The 15,838-nt window shown below is 42.0% G+C and overlaps 1 long non-coding RNA gene across 5 annotated transcripts in view; it reads right to left on the bottom strand.

Moving 5' to 3' along the window:
- LOC125618909 overlaps nucleotides 1-15,838 on the bottom strand; it is a 108,794-nt gene that overhangs the window by 25,443 nt on the left and 67,513 nt on the right. For 2 of the 5 annotated variants that reach the window (XR_007350282.1, XR_007350281.1), the window contains one exon: nucleotides 5,698-5,868. The exons of the other annotated variants lie outside the window; for them this stretch is intronic. This is a non-coding gene — a long non-coding RNA (uncharacterized LOC125618909). Of the gene's footprint in view, nucleotides 1-5,697; nucleotides 5,869-15,838 lie in introns of those variants that run through there. 5 annotated transcript variants of the gene reach the window in all.

Genomic DNA, 15,838 nt, shown 5'->3' with positions numbered 1-15,838 from the left:
CTACCCTTACATCTCTGGTCAGGACCCATAAAGCCCTTATCCAGCAAACTGGAACACCAGCAGGTTCTAGGCTTTCAACCATAATTTCTTGAAATTCAGTATTTGTGTCTAGTCTTTGGAGTTTTCTCACCAGTATGGCATCAGAGGAGAGGCAGCATCTCAATTTCCTATGATTTTTTCCTTGAAGTAGCCTGAGGCATCATCCCATATCATAAGAACACAGAGAGAAGGGACAGAATCCATAGAGCCTATAGGCTGTATGGGCAGCTGGCTTTGGCTTTGGGTCACGGATGTGTGTGTCCCGTATGTGTGTGTCCCGTCTTGGGATGGAAGTGGGAACAGACAGAACAACTGCAGATTGTTCAGCCACTTGGCTCTGCTGGTACCAGTGCCACATTCTCCTGGTTCCCTGCTGGACTCCATCAAAGGGGGACGTAGGTGGGGACCGTGAGGTAGGAAATATCTAGTGTGGCAAGATCTAGGACAATAGCAGGTAACTTTTTCTGACTGATCTATCCACCCAGGAGATGAGTATTTTTGCTTATTTAATCAAAAATTGCTGCCCCGGTGCCAGGACCTGTTCTGTGCCCCTCCCTTGCATTGTCAAAGGAGAGGCAGATACAGACTGAGACATCTTGTCTGTGTTACCAGTGTGCACGAGCAGCATGCGGCTGGAAGATGTGCCTTTTTGTCCCTGGAGACCATCCTTCACCAACAACAGTTCTATGGACGTCTCCTGAGCCAAACCCTGAGTGACACTGTTGCGGCTTTACACATGATGCCGAGTCTAAAACTTCCCTCAAAATCCCAGCCTAGCAGGGATGTGTGAGCAGAAGGCTCCAGAACACGGATGGGGTGACGACTGCTATGATGGGTGTGGGCAAAGGGGATGAGGGGACACAGAAGATGATCCTGTCACCCAGTCCTGGGGGCACTGATGGAGGGTTCTCAGAGGAGGAGAGGCCAGGGTTCACTTTTCAGCTGGTCCAGAGGTCAGACTGACACTGAGTCAACAAGTCAACAAGAGGAAAATGTGAGAGTCTCCATCAATACGCACAATACTGAAATGCAGTCCTCATTGCTGGTTGTCACACAGGTCCGTGGATTGGTGGGATAGATTCTAACGTTGAAATCATGGAAGGCCCCTCTGTCCACACCAGAGAGCCTAAGCTTGTGGATCTGGGTTGGGGCTCCAGAATGTACTTGTTTGCTTTAATTCTCTAATAAGATGTGTAGTGGGGATCTGGTTATTTCATTCCCACAATATTTCTTCGAGCGTCAGGAACTACCCTGCCCCATCCCATCTGCAGGAAGCAGTCATCCCAACATGTAGAAGCCACTCAGACCTGGCAACAGCGGGATTGAACCCTGACGGGTTGGCCAAGTGCTTTCTGCTGCAAAATTCTGATGGATGATGCTTCTTTGGACTGGGCTGAGCTTTAATTTGTGTTTCAGGGAAACACTTTCTTACTGTCAACGACAAAAGGCGATCTTTCCAGTCCTGGAGAATCAGCTTCAACGGTTTCAGCTCTTTTTTCTTTTCTTATTTTAACAAGGCGTTTCAGTTTTATTTTGATGGAGCAGAAGAGTTTTGCATGCATCCTAGCATCTACTGTTGTGACAGCTGCGTTTAATGAGTGCAAAATGATCAGAAAAACATCCTTGGCTGTGAGTTGCCAGTTGGTGACAGGGGAGAGGTGGTGCTGGAAGTGGAGCAGTAAAGTCATGCACACATCTGCGGAGGCAGGATTCCTGCCCGTCTGGTCTCCACCAGGTGTCTCAGTGCATGGCCTCGAAACCAAATAAGATTGTGGCCCAACGTCCTGCGGACCCCTTCCCCAAACAGCAGGATGGAGAGTCAACGGGACCACCTCGGGCGGTTCTGCAGGAGGTTCATCCAAAGTCAAGTTTTTCTTAAAATTCCACATATCTGTCTTCCTGAGAGAAGATCTTTCTATCTAACCTAACATCATCAACAAACTCAGGAAGGAAAAAAAAAAAAAAGGTAAATTAAATAATTCCAGTGTAAAGTCCTAATCCAGAAAATAAAAGACTTTCTTTCAATGTAGCCATGGTAGATTGATGGAGCATTCAGCAAATATCCACTGTCTGCCCCCTGACACATAATAAACACAGACCTCTGTGAGAGGTTTACTTTCTTGCTGCCCCACTGTTGAACTTGCCCATGGGACTGCCTTTAGCCAATGAAAGGCGCATAGACATAACCAGATGCCAATTTGGAGCTCAGGCCTTGGGGCACTGCATGTTTGTATTTGGCCCTCTAAAAGCTTCCACTTCTACTTCAAAACAAGCATAAGCCAGAGAGTGCTAGGCTCTCGGGTGAGTCTTGAAGAATGAGAAGCAGGTGAAACAGACCTGAACTCAACATGCAGGTTGAAGCAGAGTTGTTCCAACCAGTCCATATACCTGCAGAGCCTTCTGAGAGGAGAGTTGTCAGACGGGGCCCATCCCTGATCAGCCAGGCCATAGCTGACCTACCGCCCAGGAAGCAGGAGCACATATGACAATTGATTTAAGTCACTGAGATTTGAGGTTGTTTGTTATTCAGTGTGGCTATGTTGTTTTCTAAGCTTTCAATAGAGATCGCCAACAATGCATGCTTGATTGTGCACCCAAGAAATTATTCCAGCTGTGCTAAATGCCTCCACAGCTCTGCAGACATGGAATGAGGGTGCTCTTGACTCAATGTCAATGTACCCCTCAAAATTCACATGTTGAAGTTCTAATACCCGACCAGACAGTATTTGGAACCGAGGTCTTTGAAAGGTGATTAGGGTTAGACTGAGTCATGAAGGTGGAGCTCTTATAATGGGACTGAGGACCTTTATAAAAGAAGAAAGGACATGAGATATCTCACCACCCCTCGCCCCGACCCCAGCATGAGGGCACAGCAAGAAGGCATCCAGCCTAACCAGGAAATTTTGATCAGCTGGCACTTTGATCTTGGACTTCCCAGCCTGCAGAACTGTGGGAAATAAATTGTTGTTTAAGCCATCCTGAATGGTATTTTTTATTTTTATTTTTATTTTTTTAAGAGAGAGAGAGAGAGAGAGAGAATTTTTTAATATTTATTTTTTAATTTTCGGCGGACACAACATCTTTGTATGTGGAGCTGAGGGTTGAACCCGGGCTACATGCATGCCAGGTGAGCGCGCTACCGCTTGAGCCACATCCCCAGCTCCTAAATGGTATTTTTTAATATGGCATCCTGAACTAAGATAGGAGGAAAGCAGATAGAGCAAATATCCAAGTCAATCAATCCTATCTACCAAAGGCTAGACAAATAACACCGTGCTGAACTACACATTTTCCATTTTTATGGTTTCATTTTAGGGCCATAGAGTCACACTTAAGATTAACTGAGGTGCAACTTAGTCAAATGTCCAAGGCAGCTGGGCGTGGTGACACATACCTGTAATCCCAGTGGTTTAGGAGGCTGAGGCAGGAGGATCACAAGTTCAAGGTCAGCCTCAGCAATTTAGTGAGGCTTTAAGCAATTTAGTGAGAGGCTGCCTCTAAATAAACTATTTAAACAGGGCTGGGAATGTAGCTCAGTAGTTAAGCATCCTTGGGCTTAATCCCTGGGTTTACTGAAAAAAAAGAAAATGTCTGAGGCAGCTCTTTGGTTCCTCACACTCTTTATCAGTTGTTAGCATCTCACATCTTACAGGTGAAAAATAAAAGCACCTACCTGTGTCCATTCCCATCCATTGATTTCACTTTCATGTGGCCCCATTCACAATCTTCTCACTTTCCTTAATCATGGAAAAACAGTAAAAACAAACAGCCACCGTGGACCATGGTGACAACCGTACTCTTGAGGGGAGAATCCTGTGGGTGTCTGAATGCTTACTCTAAGTTGTATTTGTTTAATTTATGCTTCTACTGACAAATAATTAGGGTAGCAATTAATTTTAAAATGCAAATGTGCGATGGGTCTCCCTGTTTTGTTTTAAATATCCTTTGTCCTCAGTTCTACTTGTGTTAGAGTCTTAATGGATTTAGTCTAGCAAAGGAGTGAAATTATCTTTTCTAATGCTTTATTTACTTGATTGAATCAGAATTCTATCAAATATTGACAACAAATGTTTGTTCGAGATCATATGCTGTAGAATTTAATAGAAATAAAAACCTGGAGTACAGAACCATCATATTTTACCTGTCTTGCGGGTGATCTGCCTGAACCATGAATCAATGACAGGCAGAGGTGGTTTATGGCCATGTGCCTGTCTGTAGAAACTGCTTGTGGTTGATGGTCAGAGGGAAAATTTCCTTATTTTCTCTGAGAATATTGTATAGATATTTTTTAAGAAAAGAAAACTTTCCAGCTATAAGGACAAGCAGAATGGCTTCTATTTCTTTTTGCATCCTCCCATACGGGGAGATTGGGAACACAGTTAAAAGTCTATTAAACATGCCTTCCTCTGCTCATTCATTCACTGTTTACTGATGCCTCGTGGAGACGGGTGCTGTCCTTTAGGCCTGGTTTTCCTGTCCCTTTTCTCGGAGGGTTCAGTCTACTGGGAAAGTCAGGCAAGGGAAACTTCTATTCTGCTTTGGCCACAGCATGACCTGGCATCTTCTCACATGTGTGTTTAAAGTCTCTCCTTCCCTAGATTGTGGGCCCAGGAGAATAGGGACTATGTCTGTGTTGTCACCATCTGAGAAAGACCCACCCCAGGAGGGACATGCTATAAATATTTGTGGCTGTTAAAAAAAAAAGAAAGAAAGAAAGAAAGTTAAGTGACATTTTAGATGAACGGGAGCTCAAAGGAGAGATGCCTTTCTCAACAGAGGCTATGTTGGAAGGTGGATGGATGGAAAGGTGGCAAGGAGGAGGTGAGAACCAGACCAGGGGTTTGCAGAAGGGAATACGCAGGAGGCACTGCAGAGAACAGAGTTAGGAAGTGCAGAGCAGGAGTGGAGTCCAGGAGGAGGGAGCGATCTGTAAACTTTGGAAAGGCTGAGGAGGTTTTCCTGGAGTGACGGAGAGCGTCAGGAGCTGGGGTTAGACAGGCAGCAAGAGTCATCTTACACCTCCATCGAGAATCCTCATCTTTCCGTGTAATCAGTGTTAACTCTGGATTGAAACATGTCCATGCCTAACTTTCTAGATAGCACAGGAACTTAAGAAAAGCCATTGTCCACTTTAAGCAGAAAGCTGAAGCCCTGCATAACAAAGCCCCGTGCTTCTCCACTGACATGTGACTGGTTCAGGAATAAGCCAAGACCCCACCAACCAACCCAAAGAAAGTATGGGGTCACCAACCCCGAGAGTCAGCTCCAGCCATTTTTCCATCCATTCTCTGGATATTTAAAAGCGTACCACCGTTTTGGTCTGAATTACCTGAATAATCCCACAATTCTCCATCTGCTTTTAGTAGAGAAAAAATAAGTGTTTTTAAAATGAGGGACTTGGGGCGTGGCTCAGTGACAGAGCAAGCGCTGAGCACAAGCAAGGCCCCGGGTTCAATCTGCAGCATCAAAACCAACAAACAAAAGCACTAAACGTTCTTCACATCAAAGTCTCTGATTTTCACCCACGTAAGAAAATATTCATTCACCCAGAATCAATAAAAGACTTCACACAGGCTGGTGTATTTATTTCCTCATTTATTTATTTATTTGATTGCTTTCTTTTGTTTCATGGACTTTTCTGTTTTATTAGGGGAGTAAAAAAAAAAAAAAACCAGACAATTAAGTGGAGCGCATGTGCAGGTCCTACCCTGCCTTCTGCCGGCTGCGGGTGGAGGTCATCAGTCAGTGGTAACAGGCTACTTCTGAGCTAATTGTGAATTCTTCTCATGTGTACACAGGCTTCATCCCAGGATGACAAGGATTTTTGAACTTCAAAAAGAGAGAGAGAGGAGGGAATCACAATAAATATTTCATTGTCTAGTCAACCCAATTTATGAAGCCTGATTATCCCTTTCGGTCTTTGGAGATTGCTCCCGGAAGCTACCCCAGATGTTTTCCCTTCCAACCAAAGTTACCACGGGTGTCAGAGGAAGGCAGCCCAGTGTCTCCAGTCTGGAAGCTCAGTCACCAGGAAAGAGGGGAGAGAGTGAGTCACACCCACTGGGCATCACCTGGCCCCCAGCTGACGACCTCACCAGCTGCTGACTGGGTGCCTTGACCAATGATTGACTCAACTTTATTCTGCTCGGGTTTCCATTCTGTCCCAAGCTGGGGGAGTCACGGAACATGTGGGCTGAGAGCTGCTGAGGGAGGAGGGAACTAACCATCCTTTTTTCTCTATATCCACAGATGTCCCTAAATGATACCTGCCGCAGTCCGGCTGCAGCAAAATAACCGGGGGGTGACGAACAACTTGTGTACATTGATACAGCAGGAGTGGGAGCCGTTTATTGTAGGACAGGAGGGGTATATATACATTCCACACAGCTTATCTAATTAACATAAACTAGATACAGCAGTCAACCAATAAGGAATCTCCACGCTTAATGGCTCGCTGGCGTTACTTCACAAACCACTCTCTCTGGCAAAATGCCAGGCGCCATCTTGACTTGTTTACAGACCTTAACAGATACCAACTGGACAACCACTAGCAAGGACAGGACAAGCACTTCTGAACTTCTTCATGTGGTCCAGGCATCCCCTCTCTCTTTTCAAGCTACCCAGCTTATGGTTTCTCAGTTAGTGATGGGACTCTGAATTCTTGGGTCACTTGGTGGTATCATTTGTAAGTTCATATTATAGTGTGAATTTCATTAGATAGAGTCTTCCTTGGCACCCACAGGGGTCTATTTCAGGATCACCAAAGATACCAAATGCTGGGAAGACTCAAGTCCTTAGATAAAATGACAATAGTGTTTATAGAGAACCTGCTCAATTCCTCCCACATACCTTAAATCATCTCTAGATTACTTGTAATCACTAATACAAGGTGAAGGTCATGTAAATAGTTGTTTTACTGTGTTGTTTAAGTAATAATGACAGGAAAAATGTCTGTAGATGTTCATAACAGAGGCAAAGTGACATGCCTAAGTATAGTAATACCCAGTCTATGGTAGGTTGGATCCATGGATGTGGACTTATGGAGATGGGAGGCCAATTGTATAAGTTAGACTATGAATTTATTATAATACAAATTGCACTACATTGTATGTACCATATTATTCTTTCATATCATTCTTTCAATATGGATACTTGTTCTTCCACTTTAAATCACAACGATATATTTTAGCTCATCCCACCAGTCTTACACCCATCTTTTCCTTGCCTGTGGTCACAATGGCTACACCTCAGTACACACTATCGCCATAAAAGAGCTTGGTCCTAGTGTGAAATAAGACAGAAAGAAACACCCTTGTGAGAGATTATCCTCCCACAAAGAGCCCTTGGGAGTTGGACCAGCCAAGTTAAGATGGGTGTAAGAGCAGTTCCCCAAGAATCCTTGTTTGGGTTTTTCAAAATCACAAAACCAAAAAGTATGAAGGTAACCTTGACCCTCTAACACCCGGCGACATGAAAGTAGATGCCCCATGCACAGCTCCTTGGCAGAGTCTCTGAAGGCCATAGCTAGAGGCTGAGGGGCAGGAGGCCTGGGCGCACACAGAGATGGGTCTGAGCCAAAAGCAGGAGCTCAGTGGATCTGTTGCTGAGCAATCTCAGGCAAAACAGGAATTTGTGGCTGTCCTGCATTTTTTTGTTTCCCTCGTCAGTTGGACACAATACCTTTATTTTATTTACTTATTTTTATGTGGTGCTGAGGATCGAACCCAGGGCCTCACACATGCAAAGCGAGCGCTCTGCCGCTGAGCCACATCCCCAGCCCACCTTGTTCAGTTTTTAAAAGATGAGGCATTTCTAGTGCTATAGGTTAGATAAATCATTGATTACCTCTGCTTCATGGTCAGTATGTAATGACCTCATTTGGGTCTGCTAATGATCAAGTTTTACTAAAAAAAAAAAATAGAATTAAGAAAAGAATGAAATATAAAATCATTTTGTAGGATACCGGATTTCTGGGTGTGTTTCTCATAAGAAATTCTATGTAGGCCCCATGACTTTGAATTATTAAAACCCAGAATTTTATAGTACTGGTACAAAGACTGAACTATTTTACCCATGAAATAAGAGTGTTAGGCAGACACTTGTTTATGTACTTTGGCATTGATTAAGGGAAAAGACTTTGGGTCAAAAATAAGTAAATAATAAAGCCATTCTCAAAAGAAAGAGGTAGACTAAGACCCCCCAATTCTCCGTTTATCCAACTAGAAAGTGTCCAAACAAGATTTGATGTCTTTTGAACTAGCTTTTATGACCTGTGTTATAGTACATTGTCCTTTTCATTAACTCTACCACCATGGATAACTAATAACAGTGAAGTGTATTTAGGGCAATATTTAGGGAAAAATTTAAAAAACAGGTGAGACAGCCTTCTATGGCTACTTCCCTCCTATCCCATCTTCTGTCCCACCTCCACTCTTTCCACTCTGCAACCTCTTCAGACAGCAGAACCCGGGGATCACAAATGTTAGAAGGGACAAGGTATGTCTCACGCTCCTGGTCTTCGATATTGTCCCTGGCGGTTTCCCTTCCTTTCTGGATCTGACTCTTTAGGCACCTCTCTCTGGAGGGAACTGGTTACGTCCATAAATAAAGAATGGACAAAATGGCCTTGAGTTTTAAAAGTAGTTTCAACTTTAAAAATAAAATTCCTACCTGTCCAAACACCTCCTAGGTTTAATTGCCATTTTATTCTATTTTGTCATTAAATTTATTGATTGATTGATTGATTGATTGTACCAGCAACCAAAGACACCCTAAGACCTGCATTTTAGGGGCTGGGTTGTGGCTCAATGGTAGAGCACTCACCTAGCTTGCATGAGGCACTGGGTTCGATCCTCAGCACCACATAAAAATAAAAGGTATTGTGTCCATCTACAACTAAAAAATATATGTTAAAAAAAAAAAGACCTGCATTTTAAGTTGCGTGGGTTCAGAAAAGACCCACTGGCAAGGTGGTCAGTCTGGCAAGCCTGGAGCCTTGAGCTCCTGTCACTGTGGTTCTGATACCATCTCACTGTGTCATCCACTGAGAGGTTTCACAGAATAGGAGGAAGTTTCAGAATGAATCTTCTGGGGAGACACATAGGAGGTTACTTAGGGATTTGAGAAGGGATTAAAAATAGCAAAGAGTCAAAAGAGAACTCAGACAAAAGTTCAGTAAAAGAAGGGCCGGATGATCCTAAAAGAATAGAAGTGTGTTCTCTTAAATAAGGTTTAGAATGATAGGTGTGGCAAGAATCAAAGGAGTTCAAAAAAATTAACATGTCACAACACAGAACATATTGATAAAAAATTCTTACCCCTAGTTTTGCTGGATAATGAAGGCATTGTTCGGGAGATAAAGGTTGGGAAGAAAGATTGAACAGGATCCAGAAAGTATACAGAGAATGGCAGAAATACGCCGCATTAATAGAATGAAAGACAAAAAGCACATGATTTTCTCAATCGAGGCAGAAAAGAAATTTGACAAGATTCATCATCTTTCATGATTATAAAAAAGAAATTCAACAGCCAGGTGTGATGGTACATGCTTATAATGCCAGCTTCTTGAGAGGCTGAAGCAAGAGGATCACAAATTTGAGGCCAGCCTGGGCAACTTAGCAAGACCCTGCTTCAAAATAAAAATAAATCAATCAAAAGGTCTGGGATGGACCTCAGTGGTAGAGTGCCCCTGGGTTCCCTCCCCAGTACTGAATAAAGAATTCAACAAATTAAAAATAAATGGAAGCTACTTCAACATAATAAAGACCATATATATATATAACATGCCCCAAAGCATATTCAATGGAAAAAGGCAAAAACATTTTTCTGAGATCAGGAACAAGACTAGGGTGATCAGTCTTGCCATTTCCATGCAACAAGGTACCAGAGATCATAACCAGAATAATTAGGCAAGAAATTTTAATTTAAAACATCCAAGTTAAAAAAGGAAGAAGTAAGATTTTGTCTGTTCTCAGATGGCACCTTAAATATCAAAAACCTTACAAAATCTTAAATATCAGACAAAATAACAATAATAAGTAACTGTTAGAAAAAATAAAAAATTTAGCAAAATCTCAGGGTGCCAAATCAACATGCAAAAATCAGTTGCATTTCTAGAGTAACAATGAGCAATCCGAAAAGGAAATTAGGAAAACAATTCCATTTGCAATCGCATTGAAAAGAACAAAATACTTAGGAATAAATCTAAACGAGGAATTATTTGCACACGGAAAATTGCAAATTATTGATGAAAGAAACTGAAGAAGATACAAATAAATAGAAAGACACCCATGTTCATGGAATGGGAAGATGTTAAGATGGGTTAGATTGTTAAGATGTGGATAATACTCGAAGTAATCTATAGATTCAATTCAATTTCTACCAAGATGCCAATAGCATTTTTTCACGGAAAATTTTTAAGTTATCCTAAAATTCAGAGGGACCCCAAATAGCCCAAAAACTTTTGAAAAAGAAGAGCAACATGGGTGGGCTCACATTTCCTGATTTCAAGGCATATTCCAGATCTACAGAAATCAAAACAGTGTGGTACTGACATAAAGACTTAGACCAATGAAAGAAAATAGAAGGTCCAAAAATAAGAACTCACGTGCATAGTTAAATGACCTTACACAAGGGTGCCAACGTCATCTTATAGAGCACCTTTCTCTACACCCTTATTGCACTGATAATTCTCAATTTTTTCGTCTTGTCAGTCAAACAAATAATAACAGAAATGACATTGTGTTTAAGTCTACATGATTTTTACAGCAGTCATTTAGAAGTTTGAACATCCCCGTATCATGCTTGTTGGTTACACATTCACTGCATTATTTCTCTCCTTTTTTAAAAAGCTATTCAGAGTCTCTTTCATTTACAAGACATTTTTATTGTTGAAGATGTGAACTCTTTGTCTCTTAAAAAAATATTTTTCCCAGGTGAATTTTGTTCTACTTTTTAAGCCCTACTTATAATGCTTTTGCCATACAGAAGTTCTATTGGATTTAAGACGATTTTACTGAATTTTAGCCACATCACTCCATTTTTTTAACTTTATAAAATCATCATTTTTCTATCAAGCCTAAAAGAATTTTCTACTACAAGAATAAGATCCCCCACCAGGCATGGTGGTGCATGCCTTTAATCCCAGTGGCTTGGGAGACTGAGGCAGGAGGATCGCAAGTTCAAAAAAGTAGGTAGGCCCTACGCAACTTAGTGAGACTCTGTCTCTAAATTTAAACATTAAAAAAAAAGAGGCCTTTATTCATCTCTGGTACCAAAAAAAAAAGAAAGAAAGAAAATAGGGAGAGATGATGATTGCAAATCATTTGAAATGCCACTGAATTGTACCTTTTAAAATGGTTAATTATATGTTATTCGAAAATCACTTTTATTTAAAAAATGAAAATAAGAAGCAGGTAAAGGACTGGATTTGACCCATGAGCCATACTTTGCCAACCCTGATTTATAAGATAAAAGAAATTCAAATTTTAAAAAATTCAAAAAGAAAAAAGTCCCCAAAATAAAGATCACACAGTTGATAATGTAATCATGTTTTCTTTCATTTTTGTGCCATGGGAAAATGCAGCCTACCCAAAAAGCAGGTAAGAGGCAATTCCAGAGACCAGTAGAGGGACATATGATTATATATAAACATCACTATGGGGGGCTGGGGACGTAGCTTAGTAGTGAAGAGCTTGCCTAGCATGCTTGGTTCAATCCCCAGCACTGCAATATATAAATAAATAAACAAGCAAACAAATATCAGGATATCTTAGTTAAGTAGTCTAGGTTGAATAACCAATCAGCTCCCAGATTTGGTGGCTCAGCACAATAGAAATTTGGTCCTTGTTCATCTAACAATCCTCTGTCGGTACTCACATTGGCCGGGCAACTCTCCTCTATACAATCATTCCATTTGGTAACTCCCCCCAAGTCTCCAGGACTAGGCTATTTCTTCTCAAACTTTAATGGGCATCTTGTTGAAATGCAGGTGACTCAGCAGGTCTGGGTAGGACCTGAGATTGTGCATCACTAACAAAGCCCCAGGGGCTCATGACTTGACTCTGCGGACCACACTCGGAGTGGCCAACTGGCTAGAACTAAGATATCATACTTTTTCTTTGCACTGCTGAGGACCAAACCTAGGGCCCTGAGCATGCTGGGCAAACCCTCTGCCACCGAGTCACATCCTCAGTCTGCAAGCTGAACGCCATTGCCAGCTGTATCCTGAAGCAGCAACAGAACATAGGGAGGAGACATCTCTGCTCCCCTGTGCAGCCCAGCTTTGCAACATCATTTCCTTCCACATTTCCTCGGCCAATCTGCAAGGCCTCGACTAACAAGGGAGGCTGAGCAACATGCTGACAACAGATCTGTACTGTGGAGGGAGAGAACTGATGAGGGGAACAGTTAGCAATCTCTACCCTCTACATTTTTAATATGCTTGACTCTTGGTATCCAAGGAGGATTTGTTCCAAGACCCCCATGGACACCCAAAACCACAGACACTTAAGTCCCTCTTACACAATGGCACAGAATTTGGATAGAACATGCTCACATCCTGCCTGTGCTTTAGATCATCTCCAGATTACTTATGACGCCTGATGCCATGTAAATGCTACATAAATAGTTGTTGTGATGTATTGTTTAGGGTACAACAACAACAATTCAGAACAGGCACAATTTTTTTTCACCAAATATTGCCCCTCTGTTGTTGATTAGATCCACAGTTGTGGAACCTGTACACACATAGAGCAGACTATGCATTAAAAGAGAACGCTGAGACCTAACCAGGTTAACCACAGCTTCCTAGCAACACATGATGTGTTTTTTGATCCAAGAGAAATGCAAATTGGACCTCCTGGCTGCATAAAAAAAATAAATAAACCTGAAAATGACATAGTGGAGGAGATGCAAATTAAAATGAACTAAAGGCTTTGGAAGGTTTGGTTTTGTTGTGTTTTGTTTTTTAAAAGAAAAATTGCTTCAGACAATAACCTAGATGAGTAAAGGTAAATTGATCCCCAGGTAAAGATTTTAAAAACACACAGGTTAAAGAAAAGACCTGAAGCAAAAGGAGATGTGTGAATAGTGATCGAGTCTCTGGTAAGAAACTGAGTAACGATTGATCCAAGAGTCTTATGGGCAGAACCCAAGGGACACTAGCCCAACAGCCAAATCAGCAGGGCAAATGTGCCCTGGAGGGGGTGTATGGCCAATGAGGAAAGAGGGGACCAGTATCAAACTCAAACAAGAGGAGACCCTTCTAGGCAAAGGTACCAAGGCCACAGGATGGAGGAAGGACAGCCCCTCCAACAGACGGCACTGGGAAGGCTAGAAGCCCACATGGTCGTTTGAGGAAGTTAGTCGCCTACTTGCCCCATGTACAGAACTTAACTCAAATCAGATAAAAAATACCCAAGTGTAAGATCCCAAAGCTATAAAACTCTTTTAAGAAAACAGGGCATTTCTTGACAGGAGATGATTTCTTGGATGTAACCTCAAAGGCACAGACAGCAAAAGCAAAAGTAGACCAAATGGGACCACAGAAAACTTAAAATTTTCTGCACCGCATAGGAAACAATCAACAGAGCAAAAAGCTAATACATGGAACGGGAGAAAATATTTGCAAATGGTGTATCTAATAAAAGGTGAATATCCAGAATAAAAAACTACAACTCAATAACAAAGAATAATTCGATTAAAAGTAGGTATAGGACTTAAGTGAATATTTCTCCAAAGATGATGTACAAATGACCGACGAGCGTACGAAAAGATGTCCAACATTACTCATCATCACAGAAATGCAAATCAAAACCACGGTGAGATATTGCCTCACACCCATTAGAATGGCCACTATAAAGAGAAAAAAGAATGGAAAACAACAAGTGAGGGGGTGGAAAAAGTGGGACTCTTGTGCACAGTTGATGGACTGAAATGGTGGAACAGCAAAGGAAAAGAGAACGGAGTTTCCAGGAAAACATTAAAAATAGAATCAGCATAGGTTCTGGGAAGGTCACCACTAGGTACATGTGAAAAAGAACTGGAAACAGGGTCCCAAAAGAAATGTTTGCATTCCCATGTTCATTGCAGCATTATTTACAATACCAATGAGATGGAAGCAACCCAATGTCAATCAAAAGATAAAAGAATGACATGGACATCATTACCCCAGGTGCATGCATGACTGCACATAGGGTGTGACGCTACATCGTGTACAGAGAATTGAAAGTTGGGCTGCAATTGTATACAATGAATCGAAATGCATTCTGTCCTATATACCTAATTAAAATAAATTAATTAATTTTAAAAAAAGATAAAAGATTTGGGCACAGTGGCACATGCCTATAATCCCAGCAATCTGGGAGGCTGAGGCAGGAGGATCACAAGTTCAAGGCAAGAGTTGGCAACCTAGTGAGACCCTTTCTCCAAAAAAAATTTCAAAAGGGGCTGTGCTTATTGGTAAAGTGCCCCTGGGTTCAATCTCTAGTATCACAATAACAAAAATTAAGATAAATGAATAAACAGATGGTGAGATAGACCTACAATGGAATGTGGAATGTTATGCTGTCTTTAAAAGGAAGAAAATAATTCTGACATAAATTACAACATCAATGAACCTTGAGGAAGGACATTATGCTGAACCAATCACAAAAAGACAAATATTAGAAGATTCCACTATCATACGAGGTACATAGAAAATTCTAATTCAGAGACTGAAAATGCAAAGGTGGTTGTCAGGGGTTGGGAGAAGGGGAAAAGGAGAGTTGGATGAAGCTGGATTTGTTTTGATGCTAATGAAACACAGCATCATGTCAGGGTCCCTCACTTGCATGGTCCCAGTGGTGCTGGCCACTGCCAGGAGCTGAGGCGGCCAGAGTTTTAGCAGGCTGAATCTCTCTGTAGGTATTTTTGTCCAGCTGCCTTTTGAGAGATCATATGTCTCTAAGGCTCCAGTGGCTTGGTGTCAACTCTCATCTCAATTCTAATAAATATTCTCTCTCATCTAGTTACATTTGGAGTTTTGTATTATTTTTCTTTAGAACAAGCCTTCAAAATCATTCAGGGTCATGCTTCACCAAACATAGCATATTGGTCAGCTTTCTGTTGCTGTAACGAAACACCTGAGAAAAACAACTTAAGATGAAGACAGACTCATTTTGACTCAGAGTCACTTGACTAAGTGACAAGACAAAACACACCATGGCAGGGAGTGTTGTGAAAGGCAAAGCTGCTCTGCAAAGGCAGAGAGCTTGCTTTTATAACTTAAACCCTTGCCCAAAACTCATTAAGCACTGAATTCCTAAATGAATTCATCCATCCATAAGGTGAGAGCCTTCAGGATCCTCCCGAAAGCCCAGCCTATAGACACTGCTACACTGGGGACCAAGCCTCCACACATGCACCTTTGGGAGACCTGTAAGATTCAAACCTCGACATTTGGCTACCTCCAGGATGAAGGAGCTGTTATTTTGAAGGCCCTCCTTAGTCCTTTTCAACACCGAGGACAACCGTTCCCCTGGATCCACTATCCAATGATCAGACTTTCTGTTAGTCCCCATCTCCTGCAGGTTCTAACACCTCCTATGGTGCCACAGACTGGACACCAAGACTTGAACACAAAGGCCTTTGGGGAAGACTTACCCAGACAACAGCAATCCCTATGAGGTGTCATGTGGATATTGCAGCCTTGAAAAGCTACAGGCCAGCTAGATGTTAGCATGTGGCCAAGTCAGGGTGTCACTGTCCTAGAGACAGGTGACAGGCTCCTTCCTCCCCCGTGCCCCAACCTCTTCCTTAT

The sequence above is a fragment of the Marmota marmota genome, unplaced genomic scaffold (genome assembly GCF_001458135.2).
Source record: "Marmota marmota marmota unplaced genomic scaffold, marMar, whole genome shotgun sequence".
In the NCBI taxonomy this organism is placed as follows: Eukaryota; Metazoa; Chordata; class Mammalia; order Rodentia; family Sciuridae; genus Marmota; species Marmota marmota.
The sequence above is the reverse complement of the archived record's forward strand: the minus strand, read 5'-3'. Positions and strand labels throughout refer to the sequence as shown.